The following is a 22,969-nucleotide window of genomic DNA, read 5'->3' as shown; positions in this document are numbered from 1 at the left end:
TGGTCCCACCTCCAGAGACAGAGAAAAAGAATGACAGAGAAGCTTCCTATGTTTTCACCCTTGTTAAAGAAGGCAGATACGGATGTATAGAAACTTCTTTGCAGGTTAACAAAATGAAAGAAAACACTGTTTTCTTTACACTTGGATTCCTTCAAGTTGAGAGATGCAGTTTTCTAGAGAAGATAATAGTAAAGACAGAAGTTTATAGAGACCTTTCAGCTTCTTTTCATTTTAGTAAATTTATCCTGTTTAATTTTAATGTTTGCTTATGTTTTCCTGTGAGAATTCACATTAAAATTAGAAATTCTTTGCTCCTTGGAATAAACTCTTCCTATTTTTTTCCCAATAATTTCTTTAAAGAATAATCAGCTATTGCTACTCCTTTCATTGCATATACTGTCCAGATCTCACTATAAACTCACATTATAACCCCAGAGCTTATTGAAGTTTGTTGCACTACATGTACATTTAATGTCAGCCTCATTCCACAGAATGCTTGGGTCCCAACAGTTGCCATATGCCTTTGCAGCATCAATTCATACATACTTCTATAACCATCAACCAGGACTGTTAGCTACGAGAAGCTGCTTTGCCAGATCATTGGCTTTAATGAATACTTAGAATGTACAGCATTGAATCCTCATTTCCTACTTCCCTTCAAATAGTTTTTGTTTGAAGTAATAACTGCAAAAGAGAGGGAAGACAAGATATTCTTGATTCCAAATGGAGTTATTGATTCTATTACTAAAACCTGCCTCCTAAATCCGTCTTAACCAACTTAGTTGTGAATGGTTTTGCTACACAAACCAATTGTTCAAATGTAGGATTCATGCTTGCCATTTTTTCTCTCACCATCTATTTCAAATCAAATAAGTCCTTTTGGTTCTGCATCCAAAATACATTGTAAATTCATCACAGAGATCCCATCCTAGTTCGTTATCACATCTCTCTCTAGAACTCTGCAAATGTCTCCTCCTAACCGACCTTCTTTCCACTTCTAGAAATACTTCCCACTAATTCATTCTCCACAAAGAACTTATCTTAAAACACTTAGGAAAAATGATCAACAACTTCCAATGGCATTTACAACAAAATCCAATACACTTACCATGACCTACAAGACTTAAACTTTGTCATGCCTCCTTTCTTTTTACTTACTGTGATCCGTGCACAACTAACATTATTTACCCTCTTCGAACATTCCAAGCTCCCCTTTTCCTCAAAGGGTAGAAATCTATTTATACTCCTTTTTCTCTTCATTCCCTCATATGGGAAACTCTATTTTTCCTTTGAAGCAGTAAATATCAAATTCTGTACCAGTTATTTTATATTTGAGAATGTATTTCTTCATAATATTTTTCAAAATTGAGACTTACTTTACCAATAATCCTTTTTCTTCTCAGATGGTAAAATTAATAAATATATATGTCTTGTCTGTTCTACCATTGTAACATTAGCTAGCCATCTTCACAGTGCATAGTAAATCCTTCACAAATGTTGGAATTTGTGGAATGAAGGAAGGAAGGGAGGGAAGGAGGAGGAAAGGAAAGTTTGGAAAGAGGATGTATTTCAGAAAAAAAAATGGCTTATTTAGCAAAAGAAACTAAAACTTCTACCTGGTTTATATAAACTTGATTTTCTAGATAGCAAAGATTCAGAGAACATCTGCTGTTGCCAGATATTGGGCCAGGAACTAAAAATATGACTTTTCAGGGAGAGAAAAAACAATATTTCCTTTAACAGTTAAATGAATATATCATTAAATATGAACTAAAAATATACAGATGATATTTTGGGTGTCCAATAATTTCACTCTAAGTTTAGTAAATTTAATCTTATGTGCATTTTACTACAATAAAATGTTAAAAATAAAAATTAAAATGGCATTTAACTACAGAAAAGAAAAAAAATTCAGTCTTCATTTATAGTACCAAAACATCTTAGTTGTTCGGATTTTTTTTCAGAATATATTTCACCATTTTTTTTTTTCTTTTTAAAGGGTGTTTGTACTCTCAGATTATAATTTCATGGCTAATTCAATTTTGTTTTAGTTTGGGGCTCAAATCATATATAATAAAATATTCTACATGCTGACATCTCTTCAGTTTCTACTGTTTTTCTTCCTTCAATAAGTTAGCTGTGTATCTTTGAACTTTATTTGCCCTTAAACTCTGTAATCTCTGTGTAAAAGAAGTATATTTAACTGTTATCTTCTATTCAGTGTCTGTCTTCACTGGATTTTTTTTTTTTCTTTAACTATCATTTATCTTCAGGGATAGACAGATTCATGAATTAAGGTTTGTGTAAGCTGTGCTGTATTTCACAGATAAACTCATTATTTAGCTATTTAAAAAGACTAGCGCAGGATTAGACTTATTATTGCCATGTAAAGTCTTTGAACCAGTCTTCAAGACACCTTTCAGTTTTTCATTCACCTTTGTCCTTCCTGCTTTAATTATCCCACAGTGATTAGTAATGCTGTAACAGTGTAAATCAGCTAATTAGTTTATAATTAGCACACACTCCATATTTTTTCATCGTTAGCTATCTAAAGCAGGCAAGATGATTCAAAAGAATAACAACTCTGGGGTACTAATCCCAGGCTGTCTCCAAATATATGAAAATAAATCAATGTCATCTTTCTTTAATTTCAAGGATTAGTCTATAAATCCTCAATTTTTCTCAGCAGACTTCTCACTATTATAAAGATTTGAAAATTAGTAACTAATTGTTAAAACACAACTTTATATCATTTACTTTTGCATGCCCATTGTTTGAGTTATGAGTTACTCTGAAGTCAATGAAGTGGCCTGCAATAAAAACTCAGATATTAAAAAAGAAACAGTCTATTAGATATGTGTGTATTGAAACTATTAAAATTTCCATTTGAAAAAATATTTAATTCCATTATGTTTCATTAAATCTCTCAAATATTTTGACTACTATAGGGAAAATTGAATGTATTTAAATCAAAAACATTACTGGAAGAGGAAAAAACACATTCAATTCACAGAACTGCATAAAAAGACAATACAATCTGTGGCAAACATATAGACATTTATATAATTTACTCAGAGTTTTAAGAAAAAAAAAATACTGTGTTTAATATTATCATTCCTGTTAGGCAAAAAACAAGTATGTAGTACACTACTGTATTCCATCAAAAATTTAAGTCACATGTCTATATTGATATCTATCTATTTATGCATGTGTACTCAGTCATGTCCTATTCTTTGCAGTCCTGTGGACTGTAGCTGGCCAGGCTCTTCTGTTCATGGATTTTCCAGGAATGAATACTGGGGGGAATGCCATTTCCTCCTTCAGGGAATCTTCCTGACCCAGGGATGGAACCTGCGTCTCCTGTACCTTGTGCACTGACAGGCAGATTCTATTCCACCGAGCCACCTGGGAAAACTTATCTATCTATACCATCTCTACCTTTGACTATCTTAATGAGGTTTACACAGCCATACTCTGTAATTAATCCTTCATGATATATTTATCATGATGGTTGCTGTTCAGTGTTCCTCAACTGCCGTCCGACTCTTTGCAACCCCATGGACTGCAGCAAGCCAGGCTTCTCTGTCCATCACCATCTCCTGGAGCCTGGTGATGCCATCCAACCATCTGATCCTGTCATCCCCTTCTCCTCCTGTCTTCAATCTTTACCAGCATCATGTTTTTTTCCAGTGAGTTGGCACTACGCATCAGGTGGCCAACATACTATAGCTTCAGCATCAGTCCTTCCAATGAATATTCACGATTGATTTCCTTTGGGATTGACTGGGTTGATCTTCAGCGGCCCAAAGCATCAATTCTTTGGCACTCAGCCTTCTTTATGGTCCAACTCTCACATCCATACATGACCACAGGAAAAACCATACCTTTCACCTGAGGGACTTGTTGGCAAAATAATGCCGCTTTTTTAAAATATGCTGTCTAGGTTGGTCATAACTTTTCTTCCAAGGAGTAAGCATCTTTTAATTTCAGGGCTGCAGTCATCATCCACAGTGATTTTGAAGCCCAAGAAAATAAAGTCTGTCATTGTTTCCATTGTTTCCCCATCTACTTACCATGAAGACATGGGACCAGATGCCATGTTCTTCAATTTTTGAATGTTGAGTTTTAAGCCAGCTTTTTTACTCTCCTCTTTCAATTTCCTCAAGAAGTTCTTTAGCTCCTCTTCACTTTCTGCCATAAGGGTGGTGTCATCTGCATATCTGAGGTTATTGATATTTCTCCTGGCAACCTTGATTCCAGCTTGTGCTTCATGCAGCCTGGCATTTGTATGATGTATGCTAAATGTAAGTTAAATAAGCTGGGTGACAATACACAGCCTTAGTGTACTCCTTTCCCAGTTTGGAACCAGTCTTCTGTTCCATGTCTGGTTTTAACTATACAGGTCTGCGTCTTGACCTGTATACAGGTTTCTCAGGAGGCAGGTAAGGTGGTCTGGTGTTGCCATCTCTTGAATAATTTTCCACAAAATTTGTTGTGATCCACACAGTCAAAGGCTTTGGCATAGTCAATAAAGCAGATGTTTTTCTGGAATTCTCTTGCTGTTTCCATAATCCAGTGGATGTTGGAAATTTGATCTCTGGTTCCTCTGCCTTTTCTAAATACAGCTTGTACATCTGAAAGTTCTCAGTTCATGTACTGTTGAAGCCTAGCTTGGAGAGTTCATTACTTTGCTAGCATGTGAGATGAGTGCAGTTGTGTGGTAGTTTGAATATTCTTTGACATTGCAATACTTTGGAATTGGAATGTAAACTGACCTTTTCCAATCCTTTGGCTACTGCTGTTTTCCAAATTTGCTGGCATACTGAGTGCAGCACTTTCACAGCATCATCTTTTGGGATTTGAAATAGCTCAGCCAGAATTCTATCACCTCCACTAGCTTTGTTTGTGGTGATGCTTCCTAAGGCCCACTTGATTTCCCACTCCAAGATGTCTAGCTCTAGATGACTGATCACACCATTCTCGTTATCTGGGTCATTAAGATAATTTTTTGTATAGTTCTGTGTATTCTTGCCACCTCTTCTTAATATCTTATGCTTCTGTTAAGTCCATACTGTTTCTGTCCTTTACTCTGCATATCTTTGCATGAAATGTTCCTTTGGAACATTTTTCTTGATTTTCTTGAAGAGCTGTCTAGTCTTTCCCATTCTATTGTTTTCCTCTATTTCTTCACATTAGTTACTTAGGCTCCTTGTTATTCTTTGGAACTCTGCATTCAGGTTGGGTATATCTTTCCTTTCCTACAGTTATATGTTTATTCAATTTAGATGATATAATGTTTTGGATACAAGAAAATATATTTTGACAATAATTTTATTTGAATGCAAAAAGATTAGCCTAATATTCTGAGGGCTGTCTTTTTTTTCCCCACTGGTTCTGTAGAATATTTTTCAGACTTGGTTCATTCAGTAATATATGATGGAAATAAATTGCCTACAGTTAAGGTTAAAGTTACATATTAAGTTTGCTATGCTGCTAGATACTTGAGGGCTTCCCAGGTGGTGTAGTGGCAAAGAATTTACGTGATAATGCAGGAGATGCAAGAGAAGTCAATTCCATCCCTGGACTGGAAAGATTCCCTGGAGGAGGAAATGACAACCTACTCCAATACTCTTGCATGGAAAATTTCATAGGCAGAGGAGCCTGGCTGGCACACTACAGGGGGCCACAAAGACTCAGACATGACTGAGCACCAGATATTTAATTTCAAAATAATAGCCATATGATTATGTTATTTGAAACTTATAGGGGACAATGCACAAATACATATACTATTTTCATAAAATATGACAAATTACTTATAAACAGCTACATCAAATTATTAAACACAAATATCAGTGTTGTCATGTTTATATATGAATTTTACATTAAAAAGGTAACATTATCACAGAGCATTTACTATCCTAATGAAAAGCTATCCAGCTAACTATCTTAAGTATACAAGATATTACCACAGAAGAATTATCTTTAATATCTTGAGATCATTAAATGTGAAAATTCAAATGATAATTCAAAACTATAGAAAAATATCTTAACAATCACTGCTAAGGTAAATATTTCTTAAATAGCACATTAAAATCCTAATCACATAAGAAATAAACTTAATAAACTAGAATAAATTAAAATGAAGAATTCTATCCATCAAAAGATACTATCACGAGATAAGAAATTCCACCAAATGGTTTCATACATAGTGTAAGTATCCAGTGTCATGCGGGGTAAATTTTTAAAAACTAGCTTTCCAATAAAAAAGTTAAAGCCTGGTTTTCAAACGTTTGCCAATGTATGTGATGTAAATGTTTCTATCATGGCACCTTTTCAAACTAATAAACAGCTTTCAAAATTCTTCACACAACAGTTGGCGCTTATAAATCAAGTTGATCCACTCCAGTATATTAGTGAATGTATCCAGTTTAGGATTCAATTTTCATATGTATATAATAAAAAAGGATACATACCATAATTATATAAGGATATATAATATGACAAATAATTATAAAGTTTTTAATATCTTTAAGATATTCAAATTTAAAAAATCACTCTATACACATCAAATGAACTGAAATAGAAGAAGGAAAAATCTAAAGCATTACTGAGATACTGTATACTCAAATATACAGAGCAACTGAACTGACATCCTGCTGTTGAAACATGATATAACCACTTTGATAAAATGTCAGTATCTACTAAAGCATAACATATATATATCCTATATATCCAATAAAATATATAACAGATTCCCTAAAAAAGCATGTTCCAAATGTCTATATAATCATTACTTATAAGAGCTGAAATCTACCCAAATGCTTACAAATGAGAGAAAGGACCATAATCTGGATACAGTTTAATATTACACAGCCATGAGAATGAGTGATTTACCAATGCATACAATCTCACAAATGTAATTTAGAGCAAAAGAAGCAAAGCAGTACATACCATATGTTTACATTTATAAAACGTGATTAAGTAAGCAAGGTAATCTATCCTTCTAGAATTCAAGATAGTGCATATGCTCTGTGGGTATAGTTGCTAAAAAAGTAACTATATGAGGTGGGGTTTCATGTACTCTTTTTTTATCCTTTTGTTTTTTAATTTCTATGAGTGCTTGTTAAATGGGTATGTTCATTTTATGGCAATTCACGGAGACTGTGCCCTGAGATATGAGCAATTCTTTCTATGTATGACATGCTTATATAAGAATATTAAAAAGACTAGCAATTCAAATAAATCTTACAAATATTTTGTACCATTTTTTAAGTTAAAATAATTTATCATTTCATTTAGTTATATTTGTAAACTACAAGCTACAAATTAAATAACAAATTCTCAAGGATGAAATTATTGCTCTATTCATATCCAAAAAACATCTTCCATTATTAGCAGAGTTCTTGTGGTAGAGCAGATAATTCTATGTGGTATTTTTTTTTTCTTTTTTATAATCATGCCTGGAATATTTCTAATAGCCTCACCAAAGACAATACCTTTGAGTGCCCAGAGGTGGTTGCTGCCTATAGTCACTTAAAACAATTTCTTTGATATACATTTCAGTAATGCTGTTTTATCATATGAAACAGTAATGCTGTTTTATCATATGAAACAGTAATGCTGTTTTATCAGATCAAGAAGAGATTTAGTTCATTGTCTCTGTGTTTCCAAAGATGTCGTTTTTGCCCAAATATGAAATGTATGATACAAATGCCCATACTATCTGCAATTTATATCTCAATTACAAGCTAAATCTTTATCAAGTTTACTATTAAGGAACAGATACGTCCTGAAAATTCTCTTACTAAAATAACCCAATTAGTTTTACAACACAAACATATGTTTAGTTATATTCTGTAGTAATCAATTATAAATGCAATATATCTTCACACTTTTAGCACATTATTGAATGTATTAACCACATAAGTTAACAAATAAATAACACCCCCCAAATCACCTTAGGAGTTACTGGTTATTTCTTATCATTTCTATTTCTATAGTTATATGGTTTGCTTTTAACTCTCTAAAGCTCCAACATTAAACTTTCATAGAAGAACCCAATTTTGATAAATCCTGACAAGTGTTACAATTAATTTTCAATAACTCATTGCCCTATTCATTGGCATCAAACAAACCTCACTATAAAAATTTTAATATATAATACTGTCATTCATAGTCAAACAATTTTTCTCCATGGTATAAATCTTTACCTTTCTGAGCAATGCTTCAAATTCACTTAGGAGTCTATCCAAGACTGTATCAAATGACTATCAGTTGACTATATTACTATAATCTACTCAAGACCATAAACATTTGATAGAAAATATTGCATAGCTTCTTCAACATTTATGTAAAACTAAGGTAAAGTATCAAATTACCTAAGCAAATTCCCTTTACTGTTATTAATCAAGCAGAGGTAACAGGTAAATAAATCATATAATTTAGTATATTAATCATAATCTTACCACAGGCTGACAGGTTAGGAATTCAAAGAGAAAGTTCACCACCCTGAGACCTAAATAAAGTACAACCAGAAACATTTTGTATTAGTAAAGATATTGCATGTTAATTTAAGATCATAAAATGTTAAATAGTGATTCAATATCATGAAAAAATTTATTGTATGTGTAATTAGTGTATATATTTTGACTACAATATTTGTCTAAAATAGCATTGCCATTACTCAGTTCACATCAGATTACTGTGATTTGAGATCAATTACTCTAATTTCAGCTCTTTAATGAAGGAATAACAAACAAGTAGAGAATTTTTATTGTCTCTTGCTTCTTGCGGGACTATGGGTGAGGGATATATTTGTAAACAAAATATATTTTGCATATATTATTTTAGAAAGTCTTCTCAGTTACACTCGGTTAACAGTGTCAAATACACACACACATATGCTATCATACACATGCATGCACACACATGTACAAATATGGTTATTACACCATTGTCCAGTTGATGTGTTTTAATCAGTGGGTAATATATAGCTATTCATGAATATAAATCTTTTATTTTTCATTTTAAAGGTCATGTAATATTCCATAGTTTATTATACATCTTTAATTGTTTAAGATATTTAACGATAGCTCTTTATGAAACTGGTTATTGTTATTTTCACTTAATCAAGACATTTGATTACTATCACATATAATCATATTTAGTAGTTAACATGCTTTGCAACAGTTTTATCATTTTGATGCAGTGGTAACTTACTATTCAACACACGTTTACTAAGCCGTTAAATTTGCTTCCTGATAAGTAGATACTGTTTTCTATCAACAAAATAAGGAAACTGAAGATTTTATTTCTACCCTCTAGTGAAGAAATTAATAGCATTTATGAACCTTTTAGAAAACTCATGAATGACATATATAGGCAGGTACACTATTGTGTAATGTATCATCATGTTGGCTAAAAAGTTTGCTTGCGTTTTTCTGTACTGTGTACTCTGGAAAAAACCAAATGAACTTTTTGGTCAACCCAATACAAATTCATAAAACATACAAATTGTAATAAATTGAATCTATATATTGTACCAGTTCCTTATGAGTGGTGTTGGTTTGGAGGATATGCTTCTCTCAGGTTCCTAACCATTAAATCTTTTTTACTGCTAATGAAGGAAACATTGTATAACATATTTTATCTGATAAAAAATGCTATTTAATTCTTAGTAGAAATTGTATGTGGAAATGATCTTGACAGTACTATGAACCACTTGAAGAATGAAATAAAATATTTCTAACATTCTTCTGATCAAATATTAGTGGAAAATAAACTAGTACTATCAATTAAGTGTAAATATTTACATTATTTTTTATGCAAATTGAAATGCACATGTGGAGTTAAATCTTCAATAATGCACGCTCAGACTTTCTCAGTCCAAGTCACTGAACCAACTGGGAGACTTGACTGCACTCTGAGTCTCTGATTCTCTGAGTCTCAGTTCATTGTGTTTCACTCCAGTTATTGGCCATGCCTTCAGGTCTCCTTGCCCCAAGTCATTATTCTGTTTAATAGCCCTCTATGGATGTCTTTGCTGCCTATCCTTTTTGCTAATTCCAGTGCACATGGACTAACTTTGCAGATGTCCTAAACTCACTATTCAACTGCCTTCTGCTTGCATTTTCCCTACAGGAGCAAGGAAAGGAGATGACTTGAAAAAGTCTACTTTCTACTGATGTTGATTAAAAGGGAAACCTTTCCTAGTTGATCTGAATGCTAGTTGATCTGAATGCTTATACCCTAGTTGATCTGAATGCTTATACTTCATAAAGTCATTCAAAGAATTATAGTGACTTTTCCCCATCCTTACCTCTTTAATCAAGAGGTGCATCCGGTTAAATTTAAGGCACATGTTAAAAAAGTCCATCAGCAGATGAATGGATAAGAAAGCTGTTGTACATATACACAATGGAGTATTACTCAGCCGTTAAAAAGAATACATTTGAATCAGTTCTGATGAGATGGATGAAACTGGAGCCGATTATACAGAGTGAAGTAAGCCAGAAAGAAAAACACCAATACAGTATACTAACACATATATATGGAATTTAGAAAGATGGCAATGATGACCCTGTGTGCAAGACAGCAAAAAAGACACAGATGTATATAGTGGACTTTTGGACTCAGAGGGAGAGGGAGAGGGTGGGATGATTTGGGAGAATGGCACTGAAACATGTATACTATCATGTAAGAATTGAATCTCCAGTCTATGTCTGATGCAGGATACAGCATGCTTGGGGCTGGTGCACGGGGATGTTGTGGGGAGGGAGGTGGGAGGGGGGTTCATTATTGGGAACGCATATACACCCGTGGTGGATTCATGTCAATGTATGGCAAAACCAATACAGTATTGTAAAGTAAAATAAAGTAAAAATAAAAATTAAAAAAAAAAAGTTAAGTATTAGAAACAATATTTGGTTGAAGCTAAGTATTGCCATTGGGGAGTGAACTCCTTAGATACATCAATTGAAATTTTTAATTGTTATTATTATTTCATTATTAAAATTTAAGTTCAAGCTTTAAGATTTGACATTATACTATAGAAACAATAATTTCTTTTAGCACTATCAGATGCTAGGTTACTCCTGCAGGCACTATGTTACAATTTGCAATATAAATTGATACTTTCAATCAAATAATACAATTTCTACATAAAAAGCACATAAGGTTATTTACGTCCAGTTATGCATAGATTGCTTATCTCCATCTAAATGTGAGTACTCAGATATTAAGAGTCAATCCAAAGGACATCTGTGTTTGTATCACTGACCCTGTTATACTGATCAGATATGTTGGATACTCAGACTCAAAGTCACTGCTGCTGCTGCTGCTAAATCACTTCAGTGGTGTCAGACTCTGTGCGACCCCATAGACTGCAGCCTACCAGGCTCCCCCATCCCTGGGATTCTCCAGGCAAGAATACTGGAGTGGGTTGCCATTTCCTTCTCCAATGCATGAAAGTGAAAAGTGAAAGTGAAGTCGCTCAGTCGTGTCCGACTCTTCGTGACCCCAGGGACTGCAGCCTACCAGGCTCCTCTGTCCATAGGATTTTCCAGGGAAGAGGACTGGAGTGGGGTGCCATTGCCTTCCCTGCTCATGCTTAAATTCAGGGATTCTAGAAATGACATTAAATATATTTGCTTTTTGTTTTTCAAAGACAAGGTCAAGCCAGGGAGGTGATTTTAGGCATACAAGAAAGCCAAAGCAGAAACATGGCCTACCCCAACATTAATCTGGGGCTTCCCTGGTGGCTCAGAGGTTAAAGCATCTGCCTGGAATGCCGGAGACCCAGGTTCAATCCCTAGGTCGGGAAGATCCCCTGGAGAAGGTCAGGTAATCACACATTTATTATATGTCTACAATCACCTTGTGTGTGTGCTAAGTCGCTTTAGTCGTGTCCAACTCTCTGTGACCCTGACCCTATGGTCTGAGTCCGCCAGGTTCTTCTGTCCATGGGATTCTTCAGGCAAGAATACTGGCATTAGTTGCCATCCCCTCCTCCAGGGGACCTTCCCAGCACAGGGATCAAACCCTCATCTCTTATGTTTCCTGCACTGGCAGGCAGGTTCTTACCACTAATGCCAACCTGGGAAGCTCCTACTATCACCACTCGGGAAGTCCCTACTAACAGCTTAGTGGATCCTAATATTAATAGCAATATTAATAGTTGTTAACATTGGTTGAATAACTACTATGTGACAGGAAGTAGGTTAAGTACTTTAGGTTCAACTCATTTAATCGTTAGAACAATCCTATCAGATATGATTACCAGTATTGTATAGATAAGACAATAGAGGGCTTCCAGTGTGGCTCAGATGGTAAAGAATCTGCCTGCAATTCAGGAGATCCAGGTTTGATCCCTGGGTCAGGAAGATCCCCTGGAGAAGGGAATGACAACCCACTCCAGTATTTTTGCCTGGAGAATTGCATGGACCAACGAGCCCAGTGGGCTACAGCCCATGGAGTTGCAAAAAGTTGGACAGGACTGGTCAATTAACCTACACACACACACACACACACACACACACACACACAAGACAATAGAGAAATTTTAAAATGTACGCAAGAGCACAGAGTCGTAGAAGTGGTACAGCTGAATTTCAAATACAAACTCTCCTACTCCATTAGTTACATGCAGCATAGAAATTCTGATTCTTTTAATGAAGAGGAATTGTGAAAGAAATTGAGTTTTGATTGTATTCTATTTAGAATGAAACTTAAAACTTCAACTCCATAAAGCAGAGATACAACTATACTCTCAAATTTTTAAAATAAATCTACAATAATGGTAAATAAATTCTTCCCATCTTACAACTCCAATATATTATGATTAATTTTAGATAGATAGCTCCATAGTGCCTACTTTATTAAATGATAAATTGAAACGATACAGTATTTAACAGTATGCCAATTTCTAAAATTTTCTGCCAATGGAGTTTAAAATACAATGGATTTTATAAAATATGTACATTTTGTGCAGTATATATGCAGTTTTTGTATAAGTTATCAGAAATGCTTTCTTGGGAAACCAGATAGCCATCTATTTAGTTAGAAAATTGCAAATAATGTGTTTTATTTTTAAAAAGCCCAAAGTTTGAACTCTTAATTCTTTGAAGAGTGTCAACCTTATCTACTCAGAAATAACAATTCCCGTTATAATTGTAGACTACATGTATGAGAAAAAAAAGAGTAGTTTCAGTGAAGCTTGGCATATTGTAAAATCTCAGTAAATAACTAATAAACACCTACATAAATAATGCTTCAATAAAGAAATAATTGCTAGACAATTCCCTAGTAAGAAAACGATCCTGTATTTAGGTGTTAGATTTTTACCTTAGCTCAGTAACACCCAAACTTTCTCAATGTCTTTTCAATGCCTAGATCATTTCTTTCAAAACAGATCTTAAATCCTGGGAAAGTTAGAGTGATAGTGATAAGTTTTGAATTATCAACTCATCCTAAGATTAGATAATTTGTACATATGTTATTTAACTGTAAACAACAGATACAACTACATAAAGTTAACTCAATAATCCACTTACTTATTCAATAAATATTTACTGAGCAACTATTTAGTCACTATTATTCCAGAATATGAGGTTAAATGATGAACAAGATAAATATGGTCTTTTCTCATCCTTTTTATATCCTGGTTACAAATATGGCACTTAATCATTTTATATTTTATTGCCACTATCAAAAGCCACTACATATGTTGCCCTAAGAGTCTAAAACCTTTCATAAGGATTGTTCTTCAGGTATTCCAAATCTTAGCTTAATGCATTTTAATAAGTTCAAGTGGCTTTAAAACTATGACAGAGAGTTCCAGTTATCCTCTGATATTTATCTTTCCCTATTTTCAGTAAAGGGCTGCTGACTTAAGTAGGTTAATGGCTACTTGGAAAAAGATTCTTAGTCTTGGTGTTATGAAACTAAACTCTGGAAAATGCCTGTGTGTGTAACTACAGCGAGTAACTTCCAGGAAGTGGCCCTGAATATAGACAACATACCCATCTTTTCCCCCTATTCTCCTTAATTCTCTAGCTAGAAGGTAGTATTAATGCCTGAAACTCTAGCTCCAGTGACCCTTTTTTTTTTTTTCAAAAATCATGAGAGGATACTACCACCCCCCACCCCTGCTCCCTTAAACTCTACTCTGTAACAGTACAGTAATAAGATATGGACTGAATCCTGGACAAGGTGTCATCTCAGGCTTGGATGGAAAACCATTTGAATATCTGAGAAATTCTATAGACACGGAAAGCAGATTAGTGGTTTTCAGGGACTGAAGGGTGAGCAGAAGGTGAATGACTGCCAATAAGTACAGGATTTCTTTTCAGATCATGAAAACAGTATAAAATTAGATAGTGGTACTGGTTGTGCAATGCTGACTACCTGTGCACTAAAGCCACTGACTGTACACTTCAAAAAGTTTCATGAAAAAATAATCTAATGGTATGAGATTTATATCTTAATAAAGCTATTATAAAATCACTTGTACCTGGCATCACCTTATTAGTTTAATATGATCTCAAAGAATTTGGATACATTTTACTGTGACAGAAAACTAATTGTACAGCATATTCTTTGGGGATTCAAATTTGTCTGAACCTATTAGTTTCTAACTATGCATTAACATGTTTGTATACATTAGAGAAAATTAAAATGACAAAAGATGACAATATTTCTTCCATGGTTTAAAATCTACTGAGGAAAGATGTTATTTGTGAATTAACTCCACAAACCATAATCTCCCAGGGCTTCTGCAAGGATTTCATTATATAATCGGAAGTTATTTGAAAACTGCTATATTTTAAAATATATGACTAGGGGAAAAAAAGTTGCCAAAAACATTATAGACTGGAATTTGTCTTTTAGGCTGTTGGTAGAGGTGCCTTTGATATTTTTGCAACTGAACAACTATCTGCTTTGAAACTGTGCTTACAAAAATGCAAAATGTTAAAACCTCTAACTAAAGTTTTATCCTCATTAAGAAATTATCAAATTAAAGTAGTTATTACAAATATTTCTGGTGTCAGGGAGGGAGATATAGAAATAACATCAAGCAATCCATATTGAAAGTGGGTATTTACATGTTTTAAACTAAAATGTATAGATCCTTACATTTAATATTTTGACTCTTAAATATCACTGTCCTTAAACATGTCACTCCAAATTATTCAAAATATTAAAATTTTATAAAAAGTTTGTTGTATTCATATGATCGGCAACAATAACTTCCAACTACAAAGGGGGGCATTATAAAGAGATTATCCAAATTCTTTTTCATGAGTGACAATGTCATGCCATAATTTTCCTAAGTTGACATTCAGCTGTATTAATTAATGGAGTTTCAAAAACAATAATGTTCATCATAAAAGTTGTGTTATAGATATCTACACATTTGGGTGAAATTAAAATTGTAAACTGTAACTTCTGGAATAATATCACAATCTTTTCATTACTGGAGTTGGTTATATTGAGAAATCGTAAGAACCTATGAAAGTTCACAGAACTGGTTTAACTCTATACATATTATTCGGTAGCTATGGAAACATTAATTTTCGTCTCACATCAGCTGTCGCCAAAGCCCTGATAAACTCTAGAGCTTCAGTTCTGCAGCTGCCATCACGACTCTTAGATCCTTCTCTCTCCCTGTTCTCAAAACAGAGCTGTACTGGGGCCTCACAGTGCCTGTCTGGCTATTCCTGCATAATTGGCTACTTGAGTAATCCCCTGGAAATACCCAGTATTCCTCCTGCTTTCCCTTTTACCATTTTCATGGCAATTACCAACACAGAAGTCGAAGTAAAGTGTATGTCAGCACCTCTCAAACTGAAAAGTACAGACTTCTGAAACATGCATGAAAATCACGTGTGATTCTTAATAAACTGTAGATTCTCACTGAAGTTCTGGACTTGTTAGAACCAGACTCTCACGGCCTGCTCCAGAATTAAGGACCAGAACCTTCATTTTAATCATATGGGCAAGGTTTCTAAGCCACAGGTCCTTTATCTCTTAAAATGGGGTAGTTTTAGATCATGTACTCTGAAACCTCTCTGTTTACATTTAATCTCCCTTTCACTCTAATCCTCCCCAGCTCAATGAAATGATGTTCCATAAAACTGTCTCCTCTAATCCTTGGGAAAGAAAGTTGCTATACCAAAGTGTTTGCTTCCTGCTTTGCTATTCTACCACACAACTAGCCATATGTGTTGCTCATGTTTCATCATTGTTATAATTTCTTAACAGTTACCTACCCATTACATTCCTAATGGCCACTAAAGTGAAATATTTCTAATCTCTTCTCTTTTCTGTCCTTTTCCTATATTTCATTTTCTCTCCTGCTATGCCATAATTTGCTCATACATTTTAAGTGGATTAAAGTTATTCACATTAACAGCTTCAATTTTTCTATCTCCAGTTAAATAATGTACCTATATATTCATCTGTTCCTCCCTTATTACTTTATATTCAAGGAAACAAAGATCCATCTAGCCCAAGCTATGGTTTTTCAAGTAGTCATGTATGGATGTGAGAGTTGGACCATAGAGAAAGCTGAGTGCTGAAGAATTGCTGCTTTTTGAACTGTGCTGTTGGAGAAGACTATTGAGAGTCCCCTGGACTGAAAGAAGATCCAACCAGTCCATCCTGAAAGAAATGAGTCCTGAATATTCATTAGAAGGACTGATGTTGAAACTAAAACTCCAATACTTTGGCCACGTGATGCAAAGAACTGACTCATCCTGATCCTGGGAACAACTGAGGAAAGAGCCTGATCCTGGGAACAGGAAAAGAGCCTGATCCTGGGAACAATTGAGGATGAGAAGAGAAGAGGACAACAGAGGATGAGATGGTTGGATGGCATCACTGACTCAATGGATTTGAGTTTGAGTGAGCTCCGGGAGTTGGTGATGGACAGGGAGGCCTGGAGTGCTGCAGACCATGTGGTTGCAAAGAGTCAGACATGACTGAGGGACTGAAATGATTCAAGAAAAAAGACTTTCTCTCCTTCTTGTATTCTTATTTTCTTTTGCCTATCCTAACTTCACCTTTTATGCTTTTTCTAATGACAATTTCTCATTCTCCATTTAACTGTTCCTTTCAACCTGTAATTTCAAGCCTTTCGTTTCCTGGAGAACTTTGCCTTTGACCCACTTCTTCAAGTTTCCATCTTTTACTTTCCTTTTGGGTGGGCAGTCTATACTTACTTGCTATACCTAACAATATGTTGTTTACCCTAATAATGATAATGACATTCTCCGTCGATTATCTCCAATAGTGCCAAAACACTAGATCATGTTCTTTTTAAAGTCATCATCACCCTCAAATAACTAACAGCAGGTGCACTTCTTGACTATTCTTCCTTCCTTCAAGTCTCTTATTCCAGTGATTCCATCAGTGCCTTACTTTTTATTTTTAGGTTTTGTTTTTGTATTTAATATTCTGATGAATACAACTTAAGGATTTTGCTTTTTTTTTTTTTTTTCTCCTTCCTAAGGATCTTTAAATGTAGGCAGTCTTGCAGCATGTTTATGTTCAGCACCAAGCACAAGGCCCAGGGGTGGAGCTATACTTGGGGATTTTCAAATGAATTATGTGAATCAGAGTGCTGGTGTATTTTATGACTCCAATGTTTCTACATCTTTCATATCTGAAATTATCCTCATACTCATGACTTCAGTACCAGCTCTATGGGTAGTATTTCCAAACCATTTTTTATAGATCTGCCTGTAGTCCCCAGCTCAAGTTCTAGTTTCCAACTTTGTGCTATACATTTAAACTTACCTATGGCATAGTTAACTTGAAGTCAAAAATGTCCAAAACAAAATCCATTCCTGTGTTGCCAAAACCCACTCTACTCTCTGGATTCTACTGATAGCTCTAACGTCATTTTTTCAACTTCTTTGGCATATAACATTACAGCATATAACACTAAAATATATATAACATATATTATATATGATATTATATAACACCTTAAGGTATACAATGTGTTGAATTGAAACATTTTTGTATCACAGTAAGATTACAACTAAAACCTCAGCTAACATCACCATCATACAACAAGATTATCATTCTTTTTTGTGTGGTGAGATCACTTAAAATCTATTCTCTTAGTAATTTTTTTAATGTATAATATGGTATTGTTAATTATAGTTACAATGCTGTGATTAGATTCCTGCCACTTATTCCCTTTCTAACTGGAAATCTGTATTATTTGACATGTCACTATTCTCCCTACCTCCTAAACCATGTATGCTCTGGTTGGAGGTTGTGAGTAAGGAAAAGCTGGAGGTAGGTTAACTAGGGCAGGGCACTCAATGTGATTGACTGGGGAGCATTTTTGGCTTTCTCTAGTTGGTTTTGAGTTGGAAGCAGGAGACAAACATTAACAAAGTTGGTAATCACTCACTTGAAAATATCCTGAAAGTACTGGACTTTCCTAACCACACTGAGCCAGCTGAGGCAAAAGTTGTGGCTTGGATTCCTAGGCTTATTGATCGGAGCTTTAGTGTCATACCTGGTCTTATTGTTGTCCACTTATGACTCCACTTATGTCTCTCATGACTCGTTTTTCTCCTCCAATCACAGGGAAGTTCAACTTATTAAGTGAGCCATTTATAATACATTGATGAATGTTTGTTAATACAACAAAAGTCTAATTCAATTGGCACCCAGAGAATTATTATGTGGCTATAAATGCATAATAAAGTTGTAATTTCTGCAGCATGCAGGCTCCGTCATGGTTCATTGACGCTAGAGCGTGGGCTCAGTAGTTGTGGCGCATGGGCTTAGTTGCTCCAGGCATGTGGAATCTTCCAGGACCAGGAATCGAACCCATATCCCTTACATTGGCAGTGCTGAAGTTACTGAAGCCCACCAGCCTAGAGCCTGTGGTCCACAACAAGAGAAGCCAGCACAATGAGAAGCCCACATATCACAAGGAAGAGTAGCCTCCTCTGGCCACAACTAGGGAAAGATTGCGCAAAGCAACAAAAACCTACTGTAGACAAAAATAAGGTAAATAAATATTAAATAAATAAAAAAGAAAACCAACAAGAACCTAGTGGATAGCAATGGAACTCTGCTTAATGTTATGCGACATCCTGGATGGGAGAGGAGTTTGGGGGAGAATGGATACATGTATATAAGTTTGAATCCCTTGCTGTTCACTTGTTACTATCACAACATGGTTAATGAGCTATATCTCAATAAAAAGCTAAAAAAATGAAGATGGGATAATTTGAGTACTAACAAAATAATAAAGTTGACATTTTTATGAATTGAGTTTTATGTACCAAAGTACATTTTTATTTAACATCAAAAATGTTTTTATTGAACATTCTTATGTCTCCTAGTTATCAACTGTTCAATATGAAACATAATCAAACTGCATTAAAGATAATTTAATTTGTCTCAATACTTAAGATTTTTTCCCCATGATTCTATGAGGGAAAATATCTTTCTTTTAAATACTAGGTTTCTTTATTTTTTAACTAGAAAACCCCCTGAATATTTTCACACTTCTCCACCTTTTCTATTACATAGGCTAGACTTTGTTAAGTAAAAGAGATCTACCCAGATCTAATGCAACTACTTAGCCCATTTGTACACTCTTGACAACTGCCTAATAAAAATAGAGAGAAAAAAAGATTTTTTTCTTTAATATGATTTCTATAATCTTTTATTCAATAGCATAGGAGATATATTTTACCAGTGTTTGAAGAAATTTTTAGTCATGTCCTTGTTCTCACAATTAGCATGTATTTATTGAACATCTATCATGTATCTAAATATAATATCAGACAACGGGAAACACAAAGCATTACCTCTTTTTTTATGATGTTTTGTTAGAGAAGACGTTTAGTTTAGAGAAGCCAGTCTATTAGATCAATGTTAAACAATAAAGGAGGAGAAAATGTGTATAAAAAGACAAAATATATGGTACAAATACAACTTTTGTACATAGAGGGACAGGGGAGGAAAAAGCAGAACTTTATTTAGAGGAAAACAAACTTGGGATCAAATCCTAGCTGTATCATGTCTAGCAAGTCATTTAACTTACTGAGGCATCATTAATAATTATAATTGACAATAATAATGATGGTAGCAAACACATATGAGGATTACATGTGTTTCAGGATTTTTCATATGCTAGTCAATTTAATCGGTCTTCCAAACAACTCTAAGTGGTAGATACTTATATCTATTTTATAAATAAATTAACTGAGGAACACAGAAATAAGGAACTCAAGGACATAGATCTAGTCAGGAGAGGAGTCTGGTAATGATATAGTCTCATTGGTCACCATAATTTATTTGAAATAATTTAAAGGACCTCTATGGTAACTAACTCTTGGTACCTGTCCCCACAAATATCCATTTGTTTCCTTCTAACTGAGTACCAGTTACCATGCATGCTTCTCCACCTTCAGAGTATATCAGAATGGCTGAAGGGGTTGATTGTACACAGATATCTGGGCCCTGCCCCCATAGTTTCTGATTCTGTACTGGGGACTGCAGTCCAAAATTTTGAATTTCTAACAAGATCCTAGGGCCTGCTGCTGCTGCAGCACCCTGCTTTGAGAACCACTGAGTTAGTACTTACTAACAGAATCACACTTATCTGGTCTTGGCCTCTTAAGTTCTAAATCTAATGAAATTCTGTTTTGAGAACAAAATAAATACAATAGATTAGTTAGCAAATAGAAACATGCCCATGTAAGTTATTTACATTTGTAATAATCAAATATGGTTAAAACTTATAAAATAAAACCCAAATGGAAACAAAACCCAGTTGGCTAAATGTACCATACCAATCACTTACTGTGGGATAGTTTATAATATTTCTACTTTTTGAAATACATTTATAAATAAGAATCATGGAGCAAATATTGTTCTATAATCTTTTTTTCCCATAGTGCAATCTATCAAAATCATTTTCTGTTCTGCTACAATATAAGTTCCATAAGAGCAGAGATTTTTGTTTCCTTTGTGGATGAATATGTTTGAATATGTTTTATATTGAACAGTTGATAACTAGGAGACATAATGTTCAATCTAAGTATTTAGGACAGCATCTAACATGTAGAAGTTGTTCCCAAATGTTTGCATGTCTCATTATTTCTTTTGGTTTACAGGAATTACTGAATTTAAAAATATAAATGGTTTACAGCTTTGGATTGGTATTACCAAATGACCTCCAGGAAGACTAGTCTCCCCTCTCACCAGCCTGGGGGACTTGTGCACATGTCTCTTCCTCCTAAACACCCCTGCATCAGCCAATAGTAACATTTATTGCTATGTGTTTACCATATGTTGTTTTTCAAATTTTAGCATCTTTAAAATGAGGATGTATACACAATGGAGTATTTTAGTTTTGTTTTTTGTTTTTTTTTCCTTTTGTACAACTCTATAAAATAATGATTTCTTTTATAATTCCGTCACATTTTAGGAAAAAAAAATCCAGTGACACATAAATCTTAGTGCTGCATTTGTAAACACTAGTCATAATTACTTCAAAAGCTATCTAATACTGTTGAAATTTTGAAAGATCACTGGAACACTAGGTGATGAATGTTGTCATAGGCTGCTGATTAACTTCCTGAGAAATATCTTACTTTCCGTGTGCTTACTGAGGAATCAAAACAAGAGGACCTGTCTTAATGACTACAAATCAATATTATGTATCCTGTGCTTTAAAAAGATAGGCGATAAAGAGAACATGCTACAAGATTTAAATAAAAAAAAAGACTTTAAAATAAGAACATGTTAAGAAATAAATGAAAATATGTTAATACAGATGCAACCAAATCCCTGTAATATTTCCATGGGAAGAAAATGTATGAAGTCTTTAAGAGAAGACAGCTCAGTTGGTAAAGAACTTTCCTGCAATGCAGAAAATCCTGGTTTGATTCCTGGGTCAGGAAGATCCCCTGGAGAAGGGAGAGTCTACCCACTCCAGTATTCTTGGGCTTCCCTTGTGGCTGAGCCGGTAAAGAATCTGCCTGCAATGAGGGAGACTTAGGTTCAGTCCCTGGGTTGGGAAGATCTCCTGGAGAAGGGAAAGGCTACCCACTCCAGTATTCTGGCCTGGACAATTCCATGAACTGTATAGCCCATGGGGTCGCAAAGAGTCAGACATGACTGAGTGACTTTCACTTTCACTTTACTGAATTTATCTGACATATGCTATAATGGCAGTGTTGATTTTACTCTCAGATATTAAAACTAATATCATATCTGGTGGGCTACAGTCCATGCGGTCACAAAGAGTCAGACGCAACTGACCAACTAAGAACAGCACAATAACATCAGATAAAACTATTGTATGTTTTTTCACCATTACCTAATTTTCAATATTTTAAATCTTTAAAAGTAAATATTCATTTGGTCAGTTACTTAGAAATAAGAAAGATGAAATGATGTGGATTGCTTCATAATGAATAAGCATAAGAATGGTCAAGTTCATTAGTGATACATACAAAAATTTTTAAATCTGATAATTTTTTTACCACAAAACTGAAAATATCTTATTGGAATGAAATATTAATTTTTTTCCTAAGCCTCAGTTTCTCCAAATGGGATACAAAGAGTTCATACCTCATTGCCAGAACTAATGGATATAATGCATGTAAAGTGTGTAGAAAAGTTAGAGTGTATAACAAGTATTCAACAAATAGCAACTATCTCACAATGACATTGATGATTAAAATATTTAGAAAATTAATCTATGTGCCTGCTCGAAGCTTTAATTTCTCTTTTCATGTTTACTTCTGTAATTAACAGAGGATTCATAGCAGTAGTGGTATAATTGCCCACCTTCATAAACATGGACATAGAAAAGAAAAAAAAAAATTAGCTTCCTTTCCATTGCTGTGAAAGGGGGAAGGAATGCAAATATGTATAGGTATACCAAAGATTATATCTATATTCACCTCTGCAAAGGTTTAAT

At 34.4% G+C, this 22,969-nt stretch overlaps 1 long non-coding RNA gene across 1 annotated transcript in view; it reads right to left on the bottom strand.

Annotated features, from left to right (window-relative positions):
* LOC108636636 overlaps positions 8,469–22,969 on the bottom strand; it is a 202,690-nt gene continuing 188,189 nt past the window's right edge. The window contains exon 3 of the long non-coding RNA XR_001918499.1: positions 8,469–8,518. This is a non-coding gene — a long non-coding RNA (uncharacterized LOC108636636). The remainder of the gene's footprint in view (positions 8,519–22,969) is intronic.

This window comes from Capra hircus, chromosome 8 (genome assembly GCF_001704415.2).
Source record: "Capra hircus breed San Clemente chromosome 8, ASM170441v1, whole genome shotgun sequence".
Lineage (NCBI taxonomy): Eukaryota > Metazoa > Chordata > Mammalia > Artiodactyla > Bovidae > Capra > Capra hircus.
This window is presented reverse-complemented; position numbering and strand designations above follow the sequence as displayed.